The 27,608-nt window shown below is 41.7% G+C and overlaps 2 long non-coding RNA genes across 2 annotated transcripts; one reads left to right on the top strand and one right to left on the bottom strand.

Moving 5' to 3' along the window:
- The first annotated feature begins 5,464 nt into the window (after positions 1-5,464).
- Positions 5,465-18,448, top strand: LOC117509800. The gene is made up of 4 exons (XR_004560529.1): positions 5,465-5,492; positions 5,986-6,203; positions 16,298-16,300; positions 18,438-18,448. It is a non-coding gene; the product is annotated as an uncharacterized LOC117509800 (long non-coding RNA).
- Positions 8,081-26,692, bottom strand: LOC117509801. Its single transcript, XR_004560530.1, has 4 exons — positions 26,439-26,692; positions 14,926-14,929; positions 10,272-10,276; positions 8,081-8,092 (listed from the first exon to the last, which is right to left on the bottom strand). It is a non-coding gene; the product is annotated as an uncharacterized LOC117509801 (long non-coding RNA).
- Between the last annotated feature and the right edge of the window lie 916 nt (positions 26,693-27,608).

Genomic DNA, 27,608 nt, shown 5'->3' with positions numbered 1-27,608 from the left:
AGATATTTAGGTGCTGGAGGTGAGAGAGCGGTCAACATATTCATTAATTAAGGAGGATCAATTTGGAGTTACTATTGTATTTTTCATATTTGTAAACCACAGGTTCAAAATAATGTCTGTTTCAGGATTTTCAAATAACACTTACTCATTCTTAAATTAAAGTTTCATTCTTCTTACAGCATACACTCAGACGGCATACACATATGTCACCCATGTAGTTAACCGGGGCAGATCCTGTGTATGGGGGGGGGGGGGGGTCATGGGCAGCACAGCTCCCCTTTTATGGACCAAAAAATAAAAAATCCCTGATGAATGCTGTTCTCTTACCCCTGTATTCAGCAACAAGTGTCTCATAGATACATTTATACCAGCCCATGATTCAGCAAGGTATAAGAAAGGTGTGACTCTTTTAGTGACAGACATTTCAAATGTTCACTGTTACTGTCATCATAGCATCACAGTCAAGCTTGTACAATACAATTTCAAATGAAAAAAACAAAAAACAAAAAAACATGTTGTAATGTTTCTTTTCTCTGTGGTGTATTTTGTGGTTAAAAAAATATGCGCCAAAATGGCACCTAAGTCATGCCTTACTCATTCGCAAATTTCTGCCCCTGTTAATGGTAGCTAATGTAGCTTTTTGCCTGTTATGTTGGTTGAACCTCAATATAGTTTAAACAATCTGAGTGTGTTTTCATTTTCAGTACTGGAGAAAAAGAAGCATCTACTTTAAATCTATCAAGGTTGTTTAAGCTTGAATGCATGGAAGTTGGGGGAAAAAAGATAAGCAGGGTTGTACAATATTCCCTGAGTTTCAGTAACAAAACACCTATAATCAATATGGCCTGCAAAAAAAGAGAATCAAATGTTAAATTTTTAACCATACTATGTTTTTTCGAAAATGTAATAATCATTACTGTTAAATATAATAAAATCTATCTTTAAAATACAGTTGACAAAAATTAACATCTCACGGGTTTAAAAAAAACTTCAGTTAAACAGCTAACTATTTGCTGGTTTTTATTTGGGTGATTTCATTTGTCACAGCATGTAGGAACTTAACATGGTTTTAAATAAAAATGTAGACTGCTGAATAGTAGTAACAATAACAGTAGTAACAATAAAAATCAAATAATTAAACAAAGTGAAAATTAACAAATCAACACAAACTAAATCTGTGATCCAGTTCGAAGAAAGAGAAAAAGAAACAAGTCTTTAACCAGTATTGAAATGAGTCCACACAATCAGACTGACTTATCTCAGTGGGCAAACATCTGTAGCATAACATCAACATGGGTTAGGATCTTGGCATACTTAGAAAGAATGAGCAGGAGTCAAGCAGAATCAGCCGGAATGGGGAAAAAAGCCAAACTTCGAGACACAGTTTGGGAGGGACAGATATTCCAACAGAGGTGTATGAATGCCGTTCGAATTCTTAGAATGTGGGTGTAACCCGCCTCAGCTGATTCATGCATATGCCGTGTGCATGGCTACAATGCAGTCCAAATGTAGTTTGAACACAGTGTGATACTTAGACTGCTGTCAGATTGCAGTAAGAATAAGAAGACTGCATATCTTGGAAGGTGATGGTCCAGTGGTTAAAATGTTGGGCTTGAGACCAGAGGATCCTTGGTTCAAATCCCACTAAAATCACTAAGGGCCCTCGGGCAAGGTACTTAATCCGTAGTTGCTCCCGGTGTGTAGTGGGCGCCTTGCATGGCAGCAGCCTGACATCGGGGTGAATGTGAGGCATTTGATGTGCAAAGCGCTTGAGCATCTGATGCAGATGGAAAAACGCTATATAAATGCAGTCCATTTACAACCCCTGGCAAAAATTATGGAATCACCGGCCTCAGAGGATGTTCATTCAGTTGTTTAATTTTGTAGAAAAAAGCAGATCACAGACATGACACAAAACTAAAGTCATTTCAAATGGCAACTTTCTGGCTTTAAGAAACACTATAAGAAATCAAGAAAAAAAGATTGTGGCAGTCATAACGGTTACTTTTTAGACCAAGCAGAGGAAAAAAATATGGAATCACTCAATTCTGAGGAAAAAATTATGGGAATCACCCTGTAAATTTTCATCCCCCAAATTAACACCTGCATCCAATCAGATCTGCTCATTGACACTGACCCTATGCCATGACATTGACCCTATGTGTCTTTTTGCAAGGAATGTTTTTGCAGTTTTTGCTCTATGGCAAGATGCATTATCATCTTGAAAAATGATTTCATCATCCCCAAACATCCTTTCAATTGTCCAAAATATCAACATAAACTTGTGCATTTATTGATGATGTAATGACAGCCATCTCCCCAGTACCTTTACCTGACATGCAGCCCCATATCATCAATGACTGTGGAAATTTACATGTTCTCTTCAGTCAGTCATCTTTATAAATCTCATTGGAACGGCACCAAACAAAAGTTCCAGCATCATCACCTTGTCCAATGCAGATTCGAGATTCATCACTGAATATGACTTTCATCAGTCATCCACAGTCCACAATTGCTTTTCCTTAGCCCATTGTAACCTTGTTTTTTTCTGTTTAGGTGTTAATGATGCCTTTCGTTTAGCTTTTCTGTATGTAAATCCCATTTCCTTTAGGCGGTTTCTTACAGTTCGGTCACAGACGTTGACTCCAGTTTCCGCTCCATTCGTTCTTCATTTGTTTTGTTGTACATTTTTCGATTTTTGAGACATATTGCTTTAAGTTTCTGTCTTGACGCTTTGATGTCTTCCTTGGTCTACCAGTATTGTTTGCCTTTAACAACCTTCCCATGTTGTTTGTATTTGGTCCAGACTTAGACACAGCTGACTGTGAACAACCAACATCTTTTGCAACACTGCATGATGATTACTCTCTTTTAAGAGTTTGATAATCCTCTCCTTTGTTTTCAATTGACATCTCTCGTGTTGGAGCCATGATTCATGTCAGTCCACTTGGTGCAACAGCTCTCCAAGGTGTGTGCATTCCCTTTTAGATGCAGACTAACGAGCAGATCTGATATGATGCAGGTGTTAGTTTTGGGGATGAAAATTTACAGGGTGATTCCATAATTTTTCCTCAGAATTGAGTGATTCCATATTTTTTTCCTCTGCTTGGTCTAAAAAAGTACCGTTACTGACTGCCACAATCTTTTTTTCTTGATTTCTTATAGTGTTTCTTAAAGCCAGAAAGTTGCCATTTGAAATGACTTTAGTTTGTGTCATGTCTGTGATCTGCTTTTTTCTACAAAATTAACAACTGAATGAAACATCCCTCCGAGGCCGGTGATTCCATAATTTTGCCAGGGGTCTGTACATCGATTGCTGTACAGGTGCAGTTTGATTGCCACCCGAAAACTGGGTGGAAGGCAAGAAAGGGGAGGGTGTGGCAGAGTGAGTGCAGTGGTCTGCATCTTTTGAAGACCTGCCGTGTCTCTTTGCTGGATTCAGAATGCTATCCAACCTATGATCCGATGACATGTAACCACATGTCCACTGACAATCACATCACTGTAATGTGTGTAAAAGCATGTGATCAGATTATGGCCAACAGATCACTGACGCGCACACTCATTATTACCGGTACGGCAGTTATAGCCAACAACCTGTGATGCATCACAGAAAACCCATATTCAGGAGAACCTGGATTACATGTATCAAGCCTATATCATATGTAATCCAGGAAAAGTGTCAAGGCAGGTGTTGATATTACAGCATTACACAGCGGCTGGCCGGCCACCCCGTCTTACTCACGTGCTCTCTCCCTCTGTTGTTCGCCCCCCTCGCTCCCCTTCACACCCTTCCTCTCTCCATGATCGTAGCTCCATGAAGTGATCATATTGTGGTTTGCGTATGTATCCTGGCAATCACTTAATGTTACACATAATGGTCTCTCTGAACATTGTGATCAGGTGTTACGGCAGTACGCGCAGTGGGCCGTCTGGCTGGATGACACACGGTGCACTGCTGGACGCTATGTCATATGGAATATTTATGTTTTAGTGGATGGCACATTTTCTCTCGTAACTTGGCTGATGTCACTTCCAGGATCACATGGATTATATCACAGGCTGTAGCCTGGCTGGTGTGCGCTGAACGGTGGAAGCTGCATATGGAGCTGTTCCAAAGGTGATTATTGATATTATTCATACTATACATGGGTTGGTATAGCAGTTGCATCGTCATTCCTTTTAATGAGTTAGATGGTGTAGCTTCATAATATGTTTATTACAGCTGTGACACCCCACTCAAACGTGCTGTGCTGTGCCGCTGTAGTGCAGCGGCCACAACGCTTCTGTGCATGGTTGTTACAGCTATGATGACCATAATATTACAGATTTATTATCTAACCCATAAGAGGGAAATGACAATGTATCTGTGATATTATGTTTATTATGGATGCAACACCCCATTCAGATGTGCACAGCGGCTGTGTGACGTGTTGACTTGCAGTGACACATAGTACTTTTGGTTTGATTGCACATGTTCACATGTACTTCACAAAATGAATGTGTGCCACAGACTTTGCACGTTAGAATATTTCCTTTGCGCACTCCCGAATGGATGCAGTGGAAGTGCAGTCCAGGACATGCCAGCAGGATTTGTATGTCTGCCCATGGTGAATTTCCCCTTGAATGTGATCAGACTTTTCAAATACCATGAGAATATTAGAATGCTGTTAGAAGCCACCTCGACTGCCATACAATATTTTTACACCTCGACTGCACCTAGAAAGAGGTGAGCATGTGCTCTACATTTGGGCTGGCTGTGTGAATGTGACTGTTTGGTGTGCACTCAGAATGCTGTCGGAGGTTTTTGAATGTACCTCGCTGTGCCGGAATGTAGGTCAAACTTTCGATCTGATGGCATTTGGGGCTTATTCAGCTAGTGTGACGGGGTATTAGAAAAGATGTTCATGAAGAATGATATAAGTCTAATTTGTTCTGTTAAAGGTGCGCTTTGGGAACTCTTTCTATTCGGTGTTCTGGGATCTGTACTTGGGTCATGATCTAGTTACGCTTGGTTCCACCTTAAATAAAGTGGCCAGAAACACTGAGTACATGTTTCCCAAAATATCGCGATGAAAGATAAACGTGCCCTCTTTGCCTGTCTTTCACTCTGCCATGCCCTCCCCCCCTCCCCTGGTCATGTTCTCTGTGCACAGACAGTGCTCCCACTCTCTTTACTCAACCCCCCCCCAGGTCATCTCCCCCTTTTCTCCTCTTCTATGTTCCAGTCACTCCACCAATGGGTGACTCCTCTTTTCTCTGTCTCCTCCCTCTCTCCTCCCATTCTAATCTCTGTCCATGCTTCCTCCCCCCTCCTCCACCTTTTCCCTCCCCTCTGTCATTAGCTTGTATATAAGACCATTGCATCTTCCTCCACCTCTGTCACACACAAACACACACAGTGTGTTTACTGAGTAGGAACCAGTCCAGCAGTCCATATATCATCTACCTGCTTGCAAGGGGATTCTTTTTCTGGAATTTCCATTAAAGAGGTAACGCTTTTTCACATCATGATAAAACTAAATAGTGGGATACAGTATGCCCCTGTTAACTTTGTGAGCTTTCCTGTAGAGCATTTTACTTAAAGTTTTTTTTTAAATGCAGGGTAATAATTTGAACATTATAATATTGTCTTTTTGTACATTTTTTGATACTGTTGCTACTTTGTGAATCGGTTATTTATCAGCTGTGACATTAACTTTGAGATTTTCTCTTTATCAACATTTATTTGCATTAAGAATTTTTTTATACAAAAAAATAATAATAATAAGAAGAAGAAACAATCTCATACAGATATTGCAAGCAGTTTTTATAGTTTTAATATTGGCTGATAATTTGATTGTATCAGAATCACCAAGTGAGAAAACTGGATTACCTGCTGTTTAATAAGTACAGCTGAAAGAAGTTTGCCTTTCTATCCTCTCTCTGTTGTATGTCCTTTGTCTTACATAACCATAAACAAACGATACATTTTCATACTTTCAGGCCTTGGAAGATCACCTGAAAAGTAATCGGACCGCAGCACCACCGATCTGCAACATATCTGCCTTCGTCTGACTATAGTGACGTAATCTGTGAGTGCGTCTGACATCAGCACGGAGACTATGAGCAGCAACTACAGCGTCACACTCTTAGGTCCTGCTCCCTGGGGCTTCAGGCTGCAGGGAGGGAAGGATTTCAACATGCCACTCACCATTTCCAGGGTAAGACTGAAATGGGTGCTGAAAATGCCCTTCACCTCACACCTCTGTTTTCTGTACCTACAGTGTAACTACATGCACACTGCACGTACACACATAAGCATTCCCTGATAACTGATTGAAGAAATAATTGATTTTCATCTGTCTCATGTTTCTCAACTCGCTTCATAAGCCCCCTCCCCGCATCCTGACTCCACCCTGCCACCCGTATGTTAGCCCCCGCCGCCAGCATGTTAGCACAACTGAGTCATATATCGTCTGTCATGTATGACCACACGAGAAAAGCTTCTGTTTCCATGCATTCCACTTTACTTTGTGCGCCTATAGTAAATGTGCCCCAGTCAAAGTTCGGGCTCACCAAATTTGGCTTGAAACCCTCTGCTTGGACATGTAATTTGATGGTCTTGTTTCTGTGTTATCCACGGTCTGCACTAACGTTACCTCTTGTGGCCCTCCCCATCTGCCATTCAATCACACAACTTCAAGAAACAACTTTCCCTCAGCATAACCTTGAAATATGATAATTCTTTGAGTAGTATGCTGCAGCTTCTGTTTTTCCGAGTCGGCTTAGCTTCATTTGGGTACATTGGCAGATGTAAGTCAACAAAATTTCACTGCTGCATGCACGCATAAAACAGTCACCAGCTCTCACACAGAGAATATCTTGAAGAAAACACACACATGCATACATGCAGAACACATTGCAGTACACATGCACAAACAAACGTGCATTAGCACACCCTAACACTAAATGTGGCACTGCACAGATTTGTGGCAATGTAAGAGTCTAGATGAATGGCTTGCCAAGTCCTGTGCCAATCCCCCTTGGGGCCAGCTTTGGTTGCCATGTTTGTGTTATTACTTTGGATGTGAGACTTTTCCCACTAACTGAAGCCATGTGAAGTCTCGCTGCAGTGGTGTGTGTGTGTCTGTGTGTGTGGGCATAAACTCAAAAAGATGCAATGTTACAAAATGAGAGAATGGTGATAGAAAACAGAAATAGAGAAGAACATATGAGGGGGAAAAACAGAAAATATTTCAAATTAAAGGCAAATTCCTTAACTCTTTTTAATCACGTTAAAGTTACAGCAAGCAAAGTGAACAAATGCTATTATAATAAATGACAATTACAGATGACATTGAACACTAAAGGTTTTCAGCTTGCTGTGCTGTGAAAATGTATGTGCCCCTTGAGACACGTTTGTGTGTTTAATGCATGAAACATTTAAAAACAAAATGGTGCCAAATAACACTAAAAGTGGTTCTTTGGCTCGAAATCGTAGGGGAACCAGTGTGCTTATGTATTAGCAGGGCACCTCAAAAACACATGAAAGACTTCTAAGATTAATTTATTTATATATTTAGAGAAATGCATTTTTGGTCAGAAAGTTGGATAGATTTTGATTTCCTTGTGGACTATACTTTGGTGAAACAACTTCCACTTGATTTCAGTTCACTTAGATAAGCAAAGGACTGTTGAATCTTGATGGAGCTATGCCTTCTTCAGTTCCCAGCAGTAGTTTAGAAACAGAACAGGACAACATGGTGGATATATGAATAAATATGCTATTATAATGTGCATTTAAGGATTGAAAATTGCATATTCTACCATGTTAAACAAAGAAAAGAAAATCCAGAATTCCAGTTAAGACCAGGATTAAATGAAATGGTCTGCTCCTCTTCATGAGACTGATCATAACTAGATGTCTCCTGGTGATCAGCAGGAAATGTAAAGAAAAAAAAACAAAAAACCCAGTGTTGTATAAAGTACCGGAAAATCACACTTAAGTAAAAGTACAGATACCCATTAAAAAAAGACTTTGGTAGAAGTTCAAGTAACCGATTGAAATGCTACTCAAGTAAAAGTCTTAAAGTATCTAGTATTTATTGTACTTAAGTATGACAAGTAATGTACAACTAAATGTACTCAAGTATTGAAAGTAAAAGTACAAGTAAATGTTAATAATCAAAAACGGATTTTTTTTAATAAAAGTTTATCTAGGCTTGTAAATGACTGGTAGTATTAGTCAAAATACTAAAATTGTGCACATCACACAAAACACTACAGAAACAAGGTTTCAAAACCTAAACGAGAGTAGGCTACTCACTAGGTGTTCACAGAAAACAGTTATTTATTTCTATATGTAATTATTTTCATTGTTACATGGTTTTATCTTTTCTGTTGTTTTGTTTCATTAGGTTCTTTTTGTCTCTTTCTCTAAAATTGTATTGTAACATCATTAGTCTATTATTATTGACTATATTGTTTATTATGTAGACTATTGTTGTTGTTGCTATAATATATGAATAAAATAAATTAAAAAAATTACAATTTGACTCTTTTACGACAACGAACACAAATCAACACAAACGTGCTGATGCGAACATCTTAATGCTACCTTTAACATTGAAAACGCCATAGACATGCTAACGCGTTAGCATCGGTCCCGTTTTAAGTTATAAAATACATCTATCAGCTGTTTCAGAAGACCATAACAGGTCGGTTTAACATAAAAATATTAAATATTCCTCATAGACATATGCTCTTCGGGGTTTTATCAGGGAAAAATTAGGATAAAGCAAATAAAATCCACAAATCGTAGATCGACGCAAAGCAAAGCCGCGCTGCAGAAAAGTTGATTACAGACCCGCTGCAGGTCTGTAATCAATGTAGAGAAATGATCATTTTCCTGACAAACACCCCTCAAGTGTGCAACTACAAAAAAGCCTACCGGACATGCCTCATGACAAATCGGCCTGACTTCGTTGCACTCACTAGTAATCAGTGGTGTCTCTGGGTGAAAACATGACTTTTTTCGTGTGTGCATGTGTGTGTGTCTTTTTTTTAACGAGTAATGGCATGGCGCATAGAAAATGTATCAGAGTAGAACTATGCAATTAAGGTCAGAAATGTAGTGAAGTAAAAGTGAAAGTAAGCTGAATTTAAAAAACCTCAAGTAAAGTACAAAGTCTCCCAAAACGTACTGAAGTACAGTAGTGAAGTATTTTTACTTCGTTGCTATACAACACTGAAAAAAAAAACCCTGTTTAGAGGTGGAATCATAAGCAAAGTACGAGATCAACTAAAAACCCCATGGACTATGATGCCCTTGTGGGATGAGACCATATTTTGGTTATTTTAAAAACAAGTTGTCTTTGATTTCTTCTTCCAGGGTGTGGTGGCCAAGTAGATAGTTTGCTTGGTTTCAGTGCAGAAGGCTCCCTGATCAAATCCCACCCCACACCTGCCAGTTCCTCCATGTAACGTGAAGTTGCATCAGGAAAGGCATCTGGCATAAAACTTGCAGCTCCACCTCAGATCTGTTATGGTGACCCCGAGTGTGGGGAAAAAAGCAAGGGTGCACCCGAAGGGGCTTCCTTTGATTTCTTCTTCTGATGTTCAAAAAAGTCCTCAAAGGCCATATGACATCATAATCTCACTGATATTTTGTTATGTTTGCAAACAGATGGAAGTCAGATGCCAATTCAAGAGAGATCTCTGGTCAGCCAGCTGTGCCAGCTGTTAAATTATGAGTTGGGTCTTGTCCTGATCAAACAGAACCTGCAGCATCAGCCTTCTGAGTGTTTGATCTTGATACACTCCAGTGGTAATCTAACGGCTTATTAGTGAAGCGAACGTTTTCATTCGCAGGTTAGTATTTTTGCTAGCCAAGTCAGCTAAAATTTTTTGAATAAAGTTTAACAGTCAAACATTTGTAAACACTAAAATCATACATCTGTTCATGTTGGAGCTTATACACTAATCCAATAGCAAAACTGACATATTGCATGTTTTGTATTCTCTTACCTGTACTACATGTTGTATGCCAGTGTGCTTAATTGGGAAACACAGGATTTTTCAATTATTTCTGCCTTTGTCACATTTTTAAATAATACTAAATATAAATTCAAACAAAACCCTCATATTTAAGAACTTTGAAATAGTGACCCCCATCCGCCCTTCCCGATCAGCCTAAACATCCTACTCAAAGCCAACCGACAGCTTCTATCAGGAAGGGCTGACCACCAAAACAAGACAAAGACAGACAAGAACGAGAGACAAGTGAAGACAATAACTGTGAGTGAGACACCGAGGGCGGGAGCAAGCGGGGGGCAAGCACGGAGAGCAAAGGAGCCACCGTAACCGAATCCAAAGCACAAGGTAGGGACCACGGAGCCACATGAGGGCCTGGCCCAGCCCCCAGACAAAGAGGTGATGCCCAACCCTGGGGCCAGGAAAAGCACAAGGCCCCCCGACAGCCAGGCCCCCAAGCCCCCACCACTCAACCTATCCCCCACCCCGGAACCCACCCCAGCCACCAAAGCCCATGACCAGGAGACCGCCCGAGCGAGATCATCCCGTGGAGACCACGACCCCCCCATCCCCCTGCAGGTGCCGACCCCCCAGTGCCAAATTAATCTCCCTTGCTGTGTACGACCCCCTAAGTGTGCAAAGATAAAGTGTTGCATTAAAAGCAGGGCAAGAGACGGCAGGTGGTAGACTGCCGTGGGTGGCCATGGCACACCACTGTGCCACAGCCAGCCCTGCAAACCCACCACCGCCTAGTGACCCCGACTCTAAATTGGTGAAGGCGTTTACTAAACGTCTAGAAGTAAGGTGTGCATTAAAATTGCAAGGCAGGGGTGGCAGATGGAGATCGCAGTGGAAGGCTGCAGCACACAGCTGCGCCACAGACTGCCCTGCAAACCCATCCCAACACCCTATCGCAAATCATGTGAATCCTACAATGTGCTATTTACAACCCAATACGATGTGCATGCAGGTGCTAACCTGGTGAAGGCATTAAAAGGGTGTGACACGTGAGGCCCAACCCCAAGCAGCAGGTGGAGGGAGAGGCGCGGCAAGGGGAGGAGGCCGGGCCCCCAGCCCAACCCCAGATCCGGTGGAGGTGCCAGGGAAACCACGGGACAGGGGGAGGCGGGCAGCCCCGGAGGAGCACCGGAGGCCAGGGAGGAGCAAACCAACAGGGGGCCAGGGAGCCACAGATGGATGGGCCACCTCGCCCGGAGGTCCCCGAACCAGGGAAGGTCCAGGATGAGACCCGGAGCGGCAGGCGCAGCAGAGGAGCAAAAGGGAGACAGGTGGGCCCCACAAACCTGGAGGGAGAGGCCGGGGTGGTGTACTACAAAATTCTAGCAGAAATTGCAGAATTAGTTGTTGCTATTGAACGACATGTAAATGATGGGAGGAATTACTGCAGGGTGGTTGTATTATTAGATAATTTAATCCCAGCCTAGAGCAGAGATGGGTTAACAGATTAGATGAGATTATGCCAGTCTGCAGGGCTCAGAATGATTTTAAAATGGCATGCAGACAAAAACTAACCACCAATTGGAACAGCTGTTTATCTACCTGTGTGTGTCTGCACCTTTTTTTTTTTTTTTTTCTTTTCTAAATGTATGGAGCATTTGTTCTGCCAGTGCTTTTGTGCCTCCTGCATTTAGGGTAGCATGCTGCCCATTTCCTCTTAATTCACTCTAACTAAAGGAGACAACAAAATGCCTATAATTTCCTCTCTTGTATTTTCCACTAAACAAAGTTGCCTTGTCAAGGTCTTTGAAGTCAGTTATTTATATCAGCCTATACTTTGGTTTTGTTTTGTGCTGCAAAGAGAACTGCCTCATCCAGTTCTCCCTACCACATATAGTTGCATGGGGACGTGCTGGTGGAGCGTTATTATTATTATTTGCCTTATTTTGAAGAGATTTACAGCCAGCCATTTTTCCAGTTGTGCTCTAACTAATGCAGCTATTGTTAAAAAATGCATCCATTAATAAACCAGAATGAACAAACTAAGTAACAATAATAAATGCATATCTTGCAACACAATCACACACTGATTTAACTTCCCCTTAAGCTCGACACAACAGTCACGCGAATATCGTCCTGGTGTCTGAAGCTTCTTACTTCACCAGGCTTGGTTATGGTTTGGTATTTCAAATTCCCACAAGTTCAACATGATGATCATTAAACATTTAATTGCCATTGCGACTGTTAGACTGTTCTGGTATCAAGTATGTGCTTTACTTAAATGGTCATATTTTGAGTTCTCGCTATCTGTTTAAACATGCATTTTGTCCAGCACACAGGGAGTCAGGTTTAAGCATGCGTCGTGCACGTGCGGGCTTCAAGCATGGGGAGGGCTTCCCCCTCTGCCTACGGGAAGCCAATAAGGTCAGGAATTGTGAGAATAAAGTCCTCCCATTGTAACTCCTACGATGGCTTTCTATAAAATGTTTAAAATTTGAACAAACTGAACCTGAGAAATGGCTTGTTTACGGGCCTTAGTTGGGACAGAATAAAAAGAACTGAGAAGTCAAGATGACCTTTTGTCCTTTATGGCTGGACAAATGAAAGAATTAGTCAGTAAGCATAGACTTTGTTAAAAGGTAGCAGTGCTAACCGCTTCAAAGTCCTCGCTAAAGGTGACGATTGAGTTACCTGATTGAAATTTGTCCGGTGACACATTTTGCTTAACCCATCGGCCTCTGGTGGATTTGGGGATCTGATGAATGACATTACATTTCCACTGGTATCAGAAAGAGCTGCAGTCAGCAGAATGAATTTTCCAGTTTCAAGATCTATGCACGCTGGAGGGAGCCAGATTTGAGCAGGATTCACCAAAGTCTGAATGCAAATCTGACTGGCTCAGAGATCATGACGTCATACTGCTCACTGTTTGTGTCCTGACAGCTGGCGTTCACTGTGGCTGCAACAGCAAGGACAGTAAGTAACCTTCTTTCTCTGCAGCACCTTCTCGCCAGAAGGTTTCACCTGGTGCGCTCTGACGTCCAGATATACGCACACTGCCGCGTTGTCTGAATCTTGGCTAAATGAACAGCCATGCTGCATGTTGCTGTGTCAGGAACTGTCCTCTGTAATTCACACCCTATGCCTTAGCTTTGGCCTTTCAGAAGTATCAGACAACCACCGCATATGAACGCATGAGTATCACAGAAGTGACAGACAAGTATAGAACAACACAGCAAATAAAAGTGCAACCGCTGGGAAAGCTTTCTGTCCACTCGAAGCATTGAGTACGTAGCGTGACTGACACTTAACCCAACTGCTCCAAGCCTTTACGGTCACACTTGCAAAATCGGATAAACCTGTGCAGCTTTCTCGTAGACACACATAAAAATAAAATGTGGATGTCAATCATGGTGAACAATGTAAAATTCAGCTGACTCGGGGGGGGGGGGGAACCCCTCCAGGATCTCAACGAAGTAATGCATTCTTGGTCGTGTGTGTTTTTTTTTCTGTGCAATAGAGAGAATTGTAACCACTTTCTTTTTTTCCTGGTATATTTCAAATGCATTTCATTATTTAATTAAAATACAGAAAAGGATTTATAGCTAGCTCACAGCTGTTGCCTTTAGATTTGACCCAAGATAAATAATTTATACATGAAATTTTGTGTGTTGGTCAGCAGCTGCAGTGGGCGTTTGTCCTCTTTTATTCGTGTGGATGATGCATTAAATGTCACTTATACAGACAGATTAACATACTGTTTAATGGGTGAGCTTTTGTGTGCATGTGGCTGGGGGCTGCTAAGCTGTGATCATTAAGCATGTGGAGAGGTGAGCATATGGGGACTGGGCCACTTGACAGAACAAAGAACCTGCAGGGTGTCTGAGGTTTTGCCTATTGTTGAGTTTGATATAATTATCCCAAACTCCACATATCTCCTTTGTGCGCTTTGCTGCAGATTTGTAGCCACTGGCCATTTTTGACAACAGTAATTAATCACATCTGAAATAGACTGAGGGCATAGGATGGCCCACAGTTTAGAAAGCGTATCTTCATGGGACTGGAAACACACAGGGATTTGCTGGGCTTTAAAGAATGACCCATCTGCACTCTTTCTTCATCTGCCAAGGAGATCATGTTTTCAGTCATGAATTTTGGTTGGTTGGTGTGCTGGCAGGTGTGTCATAATAACTCAAACAAATTTTTATGAACCATGGTGAAAGGGTGATGCCTCAGACAAAGAACCCATTATTTGGGGCATGAATCCATTATTTTGGGCATGAGCAGGAGCATTGCCAGGGATTTCTGATTTTCCAATGCCAGTTTAAGCTGAGTTTACTGGCACACAGTGCTGGTAAATAAATTTGTGAAGGTGTCAAGGTGGCTTTAGTGCTTTATTTCTTTAATAAGTAGCAGAGGCCCTTCGTGGCCACCCAGGACCCTGCAGCTAGCAACAAAGCTTCAAAAGGAACTTGATAGGTATGTGTGTCTTTCTTTATTTTGCATGTTTGAAAGATGCCATCATGGCTCAAAACTGAAGGTTTGCTGGGCCTCATGTCGACAAGAACCCAAATTTGCCAGAGCTGAATATGTTGTAGTTTTCATTGTCTTACTGAAATTATGCAGACAACTTACTCCCTCACGGACAATCACAGGGAAAATTGCTAATCGCAGGAAAAATTGACAAGGCTTACTGAAGTAATTAATGGTTTACGTAAGATATATTTTTTGTTTTGTCACTCTAATTTAATAATGTAAAATATGTTGAATTAAATGAAAAATCTTTGCTTCCTGTGATTTTTACCTCTGCCAATAAAGTTGGAGGAGGTTATGTTATTGTCCCTGTTTGTTAGTCTTGTCAAATTACTTTGATATGACTGTTGGTCTGTCCGTTTGTTCACCTTAATACCCCCATCACACATACCGACTGAAGCCAAATGCCATTAGAATGACCCATCTGGCTACAATCAGGAAGCATTGAGGTGTGGTCGGCAGTCTACATATTTGGTCCCATTCGCTCAGCTGAGTGTTGCACATGTTCAAAACACTCTTGGCTCCATCGAGATGGGAGGCGCATCTGACGGCGGTCTGTATGCAGTTTTTGCATCATCTGATCGCAGTCTACATATTCTGACAGCATCTGAAATGACCTGATCGTGGTTGATTGAGCTCTGAGATCGATCGGTCACAGCAAAGTCTCGGGATGTTATGCCACGGATGTCCACCTCCACTGGACCCCGGCCAGGGAGGGCAAAGGAAATGTTTATGTAATAATATATGTGGCACACATTCATCATGTACAGTGGATGTGAACAGCACGCAATCAAAACAAAAGCACCGTGTGGCACTATGCCACTCTGTGGTCTCATGCGCAGTAATGCATCATTGCACGTGTCAGAGCTGAACGGATCTCACCGCTGTAATATACATATTATTACTTGATCACCATCTAAACTCTGTAGGTGGTGTGACGTGAAAATGCATCACCATGACAACATTATTAAACATGAAACCCACCTCCAGGATGGTGCAGAGTGCACAGGATGCAAACCACAGCCTGCAGTGAAAAGCCTCTCACCTGGCTGCTGTGTGCTGCAAATAATCACGGAAACAATTAAATCCCCTGTGATAATCCAACTGACATCACAGTTTACAGAGTTGCATTGTGATCCTGAAGTGGGCAAAAAAGAAAGCAAAGGCTGCGTCTGACGCATGGTGTGAAAGCTTGCCCACGCCTGCAAACTTTCAGCAAAGGTGTCCAGTGGCACATGCACCCTGCGCGCACGATTAGTGGCTCATGCAGCCATTATCAATCACTCAATCAATCAATTTTATTTATATAGAGCCAAATCACAACAAACAGTTGCCCAAGGTGCTTTATATTGTAAGGCAAGGCCATACAATAATTACGTAAAAACCCCAACGGTCAAAACGACCCCCTGTGAGCAAGCACTTGGCGACAGTGGGAAGGAAAAAACTCCCTTTTAACAGGAAGAAACCTCCAGCAGAACCAGGCTCAGGGAGGGGCAGTCTTCTGCTGGGACTGGTTGGGGCTGAGGGAGAGAACCAGGAAAAAGACATGCTGTGGAGGGGAGCAGAGATCAATCACTAATGATTAAATGCAGAGTGGTGCATACAGAGCAAAAAGAGAAAGAAACACTCAGTGCATCATGGGAACCCCAGCAGTCTAAGTCTATAGCAGCATAACTAAGGGATGGTTCAGGGTCACCTGATCCAGCCCTAACTATAAGCTTTAGCAAAAAGGAAAGTTTTAAGCCTAATCTTAAAAGTAGAGGGTGTCTGTCTCCCTGATCTGAATTGGGAGCTGGTTCCACGGAGGAGACTGAAAGCTGAAGGCTCTGCCTCCCATTCTACTCTTACAAACCCTAGGAACTACAAGTAAGCCTGCAGTCTGAGAGCGAAGCGCTCTATTGGGGTGATATGGTACTACGAGGTCCCTAAGATAAGATGGGACCTGATTATTCAAAACCTTATAAGTAAGAAGAAGAATTTTAAATTCTATTCTAGAATTAACAGGAAGCCAATGAAGAGAGGCCAATATGGGTGAGATATGCTCTCTCCTTCTCGTCCCTGTCAGTACTCTAGCTGCAGCATTTTGAATTAACTGAAGGCTTTTCAGGGAACTTTTAGGACAACCTGATAATAATGAATTACAATAGTCCAGCCTAGAGGAAATAAATGCATGAATTAGTTTTTCAGCATCACTCTGAGACAAGACCTTTCTAATTTTAGAGATATTGCGTAAATGCAAAAAAGCAGTCCTACATATTTGTTTAATATGCGCATTGAATGACATATCCTGATCAAAAATGACTCCAAGATTTCTCACAGTATTACTAGAGGTCAGGGTAATGCCATCCAGAGTAAGGATCTGGTTAGACACCATGTTTCTAAGATTTGTGGGGCCAAGTACAATAACTTCAGTTTTATCTGAGTTTAAAAGCAGGAAATTAGAGGTCATCCATGTCTTTATGTCTGTAAGACAATCCTGCAGTTTAGCTAATTGGTGTGTGTCTGGCTTCATGGATCGATAAAGCTGGGTATCATCTCCGTAACAATGAAAATTTAAGCACTGCCGTCTAATAATACTGCCTAAGGGAAGCATGTATAAAGTGAATAAAATTGGTCCTAGCACAGAACCTTGTGGAACTCCATAATTAACCTTAGTCTGTGAAGAAGATTCCCCATTTACATGAACAAATTGTAATCTATTAGATAAATATGATTCAAACCACCGCAGTACAGTGCCTTTAATACCTATGGCATGCTCTAATCTCTGTAATAAAATTTTATGGTCAACAGTATCAAAAGCAGCACTGAGGTCTAACAGAACAAGCACAGAGATGAGTCCACTGTCTGAGGCCATAAGAAGATCATTTGTAACCTTCACTAATGCTGTTTCTGTACTATGATGAATTCTAAAACCTGACTGAAACTCTTCAAATAGACCATTCCTCTGCAGATGATCAGTTAGCTGTTTTACAACTATCCTTTCAAGAACTTTGAGAGAAAAGGAAGGTTGGAGATTGGCCTATAATTAGCTAAGATAGCTGGGTCAAGTGATGGCTTTTTAAGTAATGGTTTAATTACTGCCACCTTAAAAGCCTGTGGTACATAGCCAACTAATAAAGATAGATTGATCTATTTAAGATCGAAGCATTAAATAATGGTAGGGCTTCCTTGAGCAGCCTGGTAGGAATGGGGTCTAATAGACATGTTGATGGTTTGGATGAAGTAACTAATGAAAATAACTCAGAACAATCGGAGAGAACGAGTCTAACCAAATACCGGCATCACTGAAAGCAGCCAAAGATAACGATACGTCTTTGGGATGGTTATGAGTAATTTTTTCTCTAATAGTTAAAATTTTATTAGCAAAGAAAGTCATGAAGTCATTACTAGTTAAAGTTAAAGGAATACTCGGCTCAATAGAGCTCTGACTTTGTCAGCTGGCTACAGTGCTGAAAAGAAACCTGGGGTTGTTCTTATTTTCTTCAATTAGTGATGAGTAGTAAGATGTCCTAGCTTTACGGAGGGCTTTTTTATAGAGCAACAGACTCTTTTTCCAGGCTAAGTGAAGATCTTCTAAATTAGTGAGACGCCATTTCCTCTCCAACTTACGGGCTATCTGCTTTAAGCTGCGAGTTTGTGAGTTATACCACGGAGTCAGGCACTTCTGATTTAAAGCTCTCTTTTTCAGAGGAGCTACAGCATCCAGAGTTGTCTTCAATGAGGATGTAAAACTATTGACGAGATACTCTATCTCACTTACAGAGTTTAGGTAGCTACTCTGCACTGTGCTGGTATATGGCATTAGAGAACATAAAGAAGGAATCATATCCTTAAACCTAGTTACAGCGCTTTCTGAAAGACTTCTAGGTAATGAAACTTATTCACCACTGCTGGGTAGTCCATCAGAGTAAATGTTATTAAGAAATGATCAGACAGAAGGGGGTTTTCAGGGAATACTGTTAAGTCTTCAATTTCCACACCATAAGTCGGAACAAGATCTAAGATATGATTAAAGTGGTGGGTGGACTCATTTACATTTTGAGCAAAGCCAATTGAGTCCAATAATGGATTAAATGCAGTGTTGAGGCTGTCATTCTCAGCATCTGTGTGGATGTTAAAATCGCCCACTAATTATCTTATCTGAGCTAAGCACTAAGTCAGACAAAAGGTCTGAAAATTCACAGAGAAACTCACAGTAACGACCAGGTGGACGATAGATAATAACAATAAAACTGGTTTTTGGGACTTCCAATTTGGATGGACAAGACTAAGAGTCAAGCTTTCAATGAATTAAAGCTCTGTCTGGGTTTTGATAATTAATAAGCTGGAATGGAAGATTGCTGCTAATCCTCCGCTCCGCCCGTGCTACGAGCGTTCTGGCAGTTAGTGTGACTCGGGGGTGTTGACTCATTTAAACTAACATATTCATCCTGCTGTAACCAGGTTTCTGTAAGGCAGAATAAATCAATATGTTGATCAATTATTATATCATTTACTAACAGGGACTTAGAACAGAGAGACCTAATGTTTAATAGACCACATTAACTGTTTTAGTCTGTGGTGCAGTTGAAGGTGCTATATTATTTTTTCTTTTTGAATTTTATGCTTAAATAGATTTTTGCTGGTTATTGGTGGTCTGGGAGCAGGCACCGTCTCTATGGGGATGGGGTAATGAGGGGATGGCGGGGGAGAGAAGCTGCAGAGAGGTGTGTAAGAACAACTCTGCTTCCTGGTCCCAACCCTGGATAGTCACGGTTTGGAGGATTTAAGAAAATTGGCCAGATTTCTAGAAATGAGAGCTGCTCCATCCAAAGTGGGATGGATGCCGCTCTCCTAACAAGACCAGGTTTTCCCAGAAGCTTTGCCAATATCTATGAAGCCCACCTCATTTTTTGGACACCACTCAGACAGCCAGCAATTCAAGGAGAACATGCGGCTAAACATGTCACTCCCGGTCCGATTGGGGAGGGGCCCAGAGAAAACTACTGAACACTAAAAACTAAAACTAACTAAAAACTGAACACAGACACAGTTGAGTGATAATTTCAGCCCCACGAGTGTGCGCCCGCACACACATGCTGTGCGCATGAGGAACACAGCGCTCCCTCCCACTCGGGCCTTGTGTTTGCCATCCAGACATTTGGACTTCGGGCAGTCTTCAGTGCCTTTTATGGCCACCTGACGGCAGTCTGTGTCATCTACCTATTGTCTACATGTGCTTTGAATGCCATCATGCTGGTATGGATGAGGTAATGTGGTTGCGTTCTGACCACCGCTGGACTGATAGTATTGCACACCGGCATTTGCCTGATGGCCTACTGGCCTGCGGATTTTTATTTATTTATTTATTTATTTATTTCTTTTTACAAAGTATAATATAATATAATAACTTAAAACATAACGCTATAGGTGGATACCGGTATATAAACCCTCCTATTGGTGCATAAACTGGTAGATCGGCCCTTTAGTCATGGCTCATTGTGGCCTGGACCAATGAGGTGAGGGGAAGGCCAATTCCCCCTCCATCTCGGGCCTCGGTTGGGCTACACAGTGCGCCAATGCCAGACAGACTGATAACGAGCGATATGGATGGTAGCAAGAAGAGGAAAGGTGGCGCTGAAAGAGCCAGGGATCAGAAGAGAGTAGCCCTTCAGGCAGATGCTGCAACATGTCTTAAAATAACAGACATGTTTGCTTCGCGTGGACGCGAAACATCCACATCTGCGGCAGCCTCAGCAAGTGGCGGAGAAGAAGTTCAACAGGTGGACGAGGCGGGGGGACCATGACGGTAAGTGAAGGTTAACTTCAGCTATTAATGATGAACAGCAACCTAACTTGTTCATAAATCCGACATCTGTGTGTGAAAGAGACATTCTGATCTTCTGGTCCAAAGTAAAGTGCTGTCTAACTGTTGAACTTCTTATTTGTGAATCAGGGGTGTAGGTTTGCATATGGACCATAGGGACAAGTCACACCTATTTTGGGATGGCAAAATAGTCCCCACCAATATTTAGCATTTTTTTATACAACAAAATCATTCACTATTTTTTTGAGAACTCGATACTATAATTTTAGTCGTCACGTTTTGTGTTTTCGAGGTGCCAGAGTGACAGGGTTACCCATGTTGCAATTCATTGGCTCACGTTCTTCTCACATGGACGTAAACAAAGTGCATCTCGTGGCAGTGCTTCATTTGTAAAGTGGGAGGTCCCGGAGCGCAGAGGATGGGGGCTCCGGTGCAATGTTGCCAGATGTATGATAATTATTGTATTTGTTCGATAGTTTTGCCCTCTGTACGATGTACGATCAATAATGGGAAAAAATCCAATATGTACGATAATTTCAGTTGGTTGCCCAAACACGCATCTCTCTCTGACACCCAAGAATCATTTTGCAGGCGTTGCACTCAGACGGCATCAAAGACACACCACAACAGGGCTGCTGCTGGCTTTGGGCGACCGGGACAAAGTCATTTGAAGCCTGCCCCCTCTCCATACAAAGTAATGAGTTCCCATCCAATCTCTGCCGTGACAGGAGATTCCCCAACCAACATCTTTTTTTTTTTCGAAACTTTATTTCAATAAATGCAATAACAAACGAACAAAACACAAGAGCAAAGAGATATACAAGAAAAATAAAAAAAAGTTCAAGTTCCTTATGGAGTGTCAACATTTTTTCTGTGTTCAACAAAATCTGCACAAGTGGCCGTGGCATCGGATGACGACAGCGACCTCGAGGTTGAATTTGACTCTTTCTAGTCTGCTAATTAACACGTTTGTGTCCCTTCACAGAAAAAAAAAAAAAAATCTTTCTAGTCTGGTAGTGCATTTGCTTGTGCAACAAAAAAAAAAACACGTCCTTGTTGGAAACCATTCAGAAGATTCAAACGGCTTTCGATGGCTTTGCAGTCGAGTGAGTATCCGAGAAATTGTGTAACAGCTGGACATGCCACAACATGTCCTGTGAGACTTCCAACACGGAGGTGTTTTTTTGCTGCGCGCAATGAGCGGCTCCGTGCCGACGCGCGAAATCCTCCGCACGTCTTTCATTACAAAATCTCCTGTAACAGTGGAATGTGCCGCAAAGTGCTATGTCCAGCTCTCTTGCCATTTCTGTGGTAGTCACATGATGCCCCGGATCAACACAGCGTTCAGTTTAGAAATGATCTGGTCGTTCCAGCCTGTCGATGGCCACTCGGTGCACAGCGCGCCCTCCGCCGCTGTGGGCCGTCTTTAAAAAGGTTTTAACACTTTAATCCGTGTGACGCCGACAGAATCTTCACCGAAATCCATCTGAATCTTTCGAATGGTTTCCAACTGGCTGTGTCTAACAGTTTCTGAAAAAATTTCATGGAGCAAAGCGGCAGTCACTCTGCCATTTCACTGACAATAAAAATCCGACGAGGGGGGTGGACCAGTGCTCACTCAAAGCCTGCCCACAGGCGAATGATGCAACCGACAGGTGTGAAAAACTCACGCATGCGCACGAAGGTTCAAGCTTGGCTGATGCAATCACACGTGATTCAATCCCATATAGTTTTTGAAAAAAATAAAAGGTCCGTTACTTTTTGGACAGACCTCGTATTTCTAAATTTTAAGTAACAAGGCTGAATGAAATGACGGCTTATTATGTCTAAAAAGTAATGTGACCTACTAGATCGTACTTTGATAAGCCTATGATAACTGTATTTCGGGAGAACTTTTCATTAATGCTTCTATAGTGTTAAATGTGTCTCCTGGTGCACATTGATCGGTTAAGGGACCAAAAAAAAAAAAACCACGCTGTCACAGCAGGCTTAATTTTTTTCCCCTTCGATATCTGGTGGTGGGCCTGGTCTTGGTTAAAAATGCCCAGCCTGAAAAATTTCCCCAGTCCAGCCCTGGTTCTGACACTGCTGACTATGCGTCTTTCCCTCCCGACTGTATCCGATTATGGTAATATTTGTTGTTTCAGCCTGGTTTCCTGCACATTCTTATTTGTGACGGGGGCTTAATTTTGGAGTATTTTTTCTTCTGATTGACTTGAAATTGGTCAAATCATGTAGACTGGTCCTGTCTACAAGCTATCTATTTATTTATTTATTTATTTTTGAGTGTTTCAATGATATTTACATTGATAACTGGGTCAAACTTTACAAATTTCGGAGAAATAAAAGAAAACCACCTGGTGGCAAAACCACCTGGTGGCAAACCCACCGGAATTTCAGCTTTGTTATCAGATGGCACCGCCTGGTGGCAAAAACCAGAAGTACAGCTTGCTGTTAACGCTGTGACCTGTGTGCATCAAGGTGGTGACGAAACTAGTAACGTCGACAAAAGCACAACCTGTTTATTTGATCCTATACCAACAAAACTGTTTAAGGACCTGTGGCCCACTCTTGGGCCGATTTCTTTAACTTCTGGATCTGTTCCTAAATGTTTAAAAATCTGCAGTGATTAAACCATTACTTAAGAAACCTAATCTTGACCCTGAAAACCTATCGGCCGATATCAAATCTATCATTTTGCTCTAAAATTCTGGAAAAAAGTGGTGTCACGACAGCTCGTAGACTATCTTACTGAGGAATAATCTCTTTGAGCCACTGCAGTCTGCTTTTAGAAAATATCATTCCACAGAGACAGCTGTCACTAAAGTGGGAATGATCTTCTGCTTACAATGGACTCGGACACCACTACGGTTCTGCTGCTGTTAGATCTCAGTGCCTCCATTGATACAGTGGATCATCATATTCTACTTGATAGGCTGGAAAATCATTTGGGGATTACTGGGAGTGCCCTTGCATGGCTGATGTCATATTTGACCAGTCGTTCTCACTGTGTTTTGTACAATAACACTACCTCTAACCTTAGTTACATGAAATTTGGGTTTCCTCAGGGGTCTGTCTTAGGTCCCCTGCTTTTCTCCTTTTATATAGCACCCCTTGGGCACATATTGCGGTGTTTTGGATTACCTTTCACTGCTATGCAGATGATATTCAGTTATATATATATCCCGATAACTGCTGGTAATCTCATTCACATAAAATCCTTAGAAGATTGCCTTGCAACAGTGAGAAGTTGGATGTCTAGAAACTTCCTACTTTTAAACTCTGAAAAGACTGAAATGATGGTTCTTGGTCCAGTGAGACATCGGCATCAGTTTGACCAGTTAACACTCAGCCTAGGCTCGTGTGTCATACATCACACTGACAAAGTGAGGAACCTTGGGTAATTTTTATCCTTCGTTGTGCTTTGGCCTCCATATTAGAAATATTACTAGGACTGCTTTCTTCCACCTGCGAAATATAGCGAAGATTCATCCCATCCTGTCTATGGCTGATGCTGAGACCCTGATCCATGCATTTATCTCTTCTAGATTGGACTACTGCAATGTTCTATTTTCTGGTTTACCGCAGTCTAGCATTAGGGCTCTCCAATTGGCTCAAAATGCTGCAGCCAGACTTTTGACATGAAGCAGAAAGTTCGACCACATTACACCCATTTTGGCATCTCTTCACTGGCTTCCTGTCCCAGTGAGATCAGATTTTAAGGTTTTGCTACTAACCTATAAAATTATTCATGGACTGGCACCTCCCTACCTCGCTGACCTAATTAAACCTTACGTACCGACCCGGGCTTTACGTTCTCAGGGAGCAGGACTACTTTGTGTCCCTAGGGTGAATAAGAAGTCTGCGGGTCACAGAGCTTTCTCTTATCGTGCCCCTGTTCTGTGGAATGATCTCCCTGTGTCAATAAAACAATCAGATTCTGTGGAGACTTTCAAGTCCAGACTTAAGACGGACTTATTTTCCCTTTCATATGGCTAGCATACTGGTACAGTTTTGTTTTACGCTTTTTACTATTTTAATTCATGTTATTAGTAATTGGAGCGGGCTGCGGCCTCAACTTCACCTAAATTCTGGGTCTTTTAGTGAAGCTTAGGGCTAGCGGCCGGCGATCACCTTAGTATTTCTTCTGTTTTTCTTGTTGATTAATGCTGGCAAATTATACAGTATTTTGTCTTTCTGATGCCTGATTCTGTGTTTTTTTTCTCTGTTTAAGGTGCAGCTCCATCCAGAGATGGGAGTTGTGTTTGTGTTGGCGACCCTCCTGTCCTGTGCACCAACAGCAATTCTTGTATATTCGTCCGTGAATTGTTCTGTGAATTATTTCTGCAATTTATCTTTGTAGCATGGCCCAAGCAGAGGGTCACCCTTTGAGTCTGGTCTGCTTAAGGTTTCATCCTCAGAGGGAGTTTTTCCTTACCACTGTTGCTCTGGGGGTTGGTAAGGTTAGACCTTACCTGTGTGCCTTGAGGCAACTCTGTTGTGATTTGGCGCTATATAAAGGAAAATAAATTGAAAATTAAATTACTTAATGATCTGTTAAATTAAAGTAAAATGATCAGTATAAATAGTGCTTTCCAAATAAACTCAATTAAGGGTCACCAGGGGCTGGAGCCTATTCCAGCAGGCAAAGGGTATGAGGTGGGGTACACCCTGGACAGGACGCCAGTCTGTCGCAGCCTTTCCAAATATTCTGAATGAAGTTTACCAAAAAAATTAAGGATATTCCAAAATATAATTTAACCAAATGCTAATTTGTTGCGGTAAAATAACAGTTAAACTTTTAGGCATTTCATTTGGTATATCAATCAACCAACTCAACTTTCAACTTTTTTTCTTATATAGCGCCAAATCACAACAAACAGTTGCCCCAAGGCGCTCCATATTGTAAGGCAAGGCCATACAATAATTATGAAAAACCCCAACGGTCAAAACGACCCCCTATGAGCAAGCACTTGGCCACAGTGGGAAGGAAAACTCCCTTTTAACAGGAAGAAACCTCCAGCAGAACCAGGCTCAGGGAGGGGCAGTCTTCTGCTGAGACTGGTTGGGGCTGAGGGAAAGAACCAGGAAAAAGACATGCCGAGAAGGGGGGCAGAGATCGATCACTAATGATTAAATGCAGAGTGATGCATTCGGAGCAAAAAGAGAAAGAAACAGTGCATCATGGGAACCCCCCCACAGTCTACGTCTAAAGCAACATAACCAAGGGATGGTCCAGGGTCACCCGATCCAGCCCTAACTATAAGCCTTAGCGAAAAGGAAAGTTTTAAGCCTAATCTTAAAAGTAGAGAGGGCATCTGTCTCCCTGATCTGAATTGGGAGCTGGTTCCACAGGAGAGGAGCCTGAAAGCTGAAGGCTCTGCCTCCCATTCTACTCTTACAAACCCTAGGAACTACAAGTAAGCCCGCAGTCTGAGAGCGAAGCGCTCTAATGGGGTAATATGGTACTACGAGGTCCCTAAGATAAGATGGGACCTGATTATTCAAAACCTTATAAGTAAGAAGAAGAATTTTAAATTCTATTCTAGAATTAACAGGAAGCCAATGAAGAGAGGCCAACACGGGTGAGATATGCTCTCTCCTGCTAGTCCCCGTCAGTACTCTAGCTGCGGCTTGTATGTCTTCTATTTTCTTACAATTGCTCCTACAGTTGATTTATTCACACCACTCTGCTTGACTATTGTAGATTCACTCTTCCCAGCCTGGTGCACATCTACAATTTTCTTCCTGGTGTCCTTCGACAGCTCTTTGGTCTTGGCCATGGTTGAGTCTGGAGTCTGACTGTTTGAGGCTGTGGATAGGTTCCAACAGATGCCATTAATACAGGTAACAGGTGGAGGACAGAAGAGCTTCTTAAAGAAGAAGTTACAGGTCTGTGAGAGCCAGAAATCTTGCTTGTTTGTGGGTGACCAAATACTTATTTTCCACCATAATTTACAAATAAATTATTTTAAAAATCTTACAATGTGATTTTCTGAATTTTTTTTTTTTCTCATTTTGTCTCTCATAGTTGAAGTGTACAGACCTCTCTCATCTTTCTAAGTAGGAGAACTTACACAATCAGGGACTGACTAAATACTTTTTGGCTTTTGGCCCCACTAATTACCTTTGAGACAAGATTTCAAATGCATTCTCCACCACACAACGTGCATGAGACAATCTGCAGCTGTTGATAATTTCTTTGTAATTCTGGGAGCAATGAGAGAATGGTTTCATCAGCCAAGTTCTGACAGCAAATGCGTCATCACCTACGAAATGATTATTTTATATAACATAGCGTTAAGTGGGACAAAGCGTGGTGTTAAGTGGGATGCATTGGCACAACGAATTATGCAGCAGTGCGGGGATTAAATTTGTGCAAGTGTCAAGGTGCCTACTGAGCATGCTCTTTGAGAATGTAACAACGTGTATTGTATCAGGCACAGTGACCAGAATACTACTGGTTTCTACCAAATTTACTATGACCCTTTCAGCGCTACTGAAATCTTTTTAATTCTGTGTGCTGACAGGCATGAGAAACCATGTGTGCTTGCTTCAATAAATACAGTTTTAGCCATAATATTTTAGACTGTTGCAGCCATGGCAGATCTCTCAAAGGTTTACAATTGAGACAGCGGTCCATGACTTTTCCTTCAACACTCCCCCAAGGATTTGCTTTGGCATTGTAAAAGTCATGGGAACATTGATTAGGGGACTAATGAAGAGCATCCTTTGTATAAGTGTCGTTTTTCCTTTTGTTTGAAGTCAGCTCAGTGTGTGTAACAGTGGCGCAAAAACATTCACCACAAAGCTGAGCTCCACAGTATTGTGGTGCAATGCCTAAGCTTGTTTGTATGATGCCTTGCTTTACCTTAAATATAAATATACTCATATCGCCATTAGTTTCTCTTCATTTAGCTGATTGTCTGGTGCTCCTGTAGTATTGTTTTGGTGAGTAGTTGGTAAGTAATATACAGCAAGTAATTTTTGTAGTTTTCTTTTTACTCCACTACAGTGGAATTGAAACGAAAATTAAAATGTGCTTGTAGTGTATATTTTAAACTTTAATTCAAGAGGTTTAACAATACATCACATAAATTAGGGGGTATTTTCTCGATTTTACTCTACTTTTAGTAATTCCCATTTGAAGGTGCTTTTTATTAGGATAATGTCTGTGTGTTGAATATCCACGTGTTCACAACAATTGCAGCTTTCATAATATCTGTCACAAAAATTTGTCTGAAATGCTGTATGTAGAAATAATGGCTCTACATGAGGAAAAAAGAAGCATGTTTTA

The sequence above is a fragment of the Thalassophryne amazonica genome, chromosome 5 (genome assembly GCF_902500255.1).
Source record: "Thalassophryne amazonica chromosome 5, fThaAma1.1, whole genome shotgun sequence".
In the NCBI taxonomy this organism is placed as follows: Eukaryota; Metazoa; Chordata; class Actinopteri; order Batrachoidiformes; family Batrachoididae; genus Thalassophryne; species Thalassophryne amazonica.
This window is presented reverse-complemented; position numbering and strand designations above follow the sequence as displayed.